Consider the following 337-nt stretch of genomic DNA (forward strand, 5'->3'; position numbering starts at 1 on the left):
TCGTCTGAAAGAAGAAAGTCATATACATCTATGGCTTGAGGGTATAAATCATGGGTTAATTTTCATTTTTGGGTGAACTAACTCTTTAAAAAAATAAAAATTTTTTACTTAGACCTCAAGTAAAAGTTCAAAGAAGATTTTAATCATCTAAAGACCTTTTTCAACTATAAAGAAGCTTTTATCCATTGGAAAGGTTTTTATGTATTTTAATGAACCTCTTCATGGAACTGTCAATGCCAATAAAGAACCTTTTATTTTTGTATAGCAATAGTTATCAATACCGAAATGCTCTGAACTATAGGCTATGATAGGTTATTGTCTACTCACTTCCAAATAG

Source organism: Sinocyclocheilus grahami, unplaced genomic scaffold (genome assembly GCF_001515645.1).
Source record: "Sinocyclocheilus grahami isolate Dianchi unplaced genomic scaffold, SAMN03320097.WGS_v1.1 scaffold139.1, whole genome shotgun sequence".
NCBI classification, from domain to species: Eukaryota; Metazoa; Chordata; class Actinopteri; order Cypriniformes; family Cyprinidae; genus Sinocyclocheilus; species Sinocyclocheilus grahami.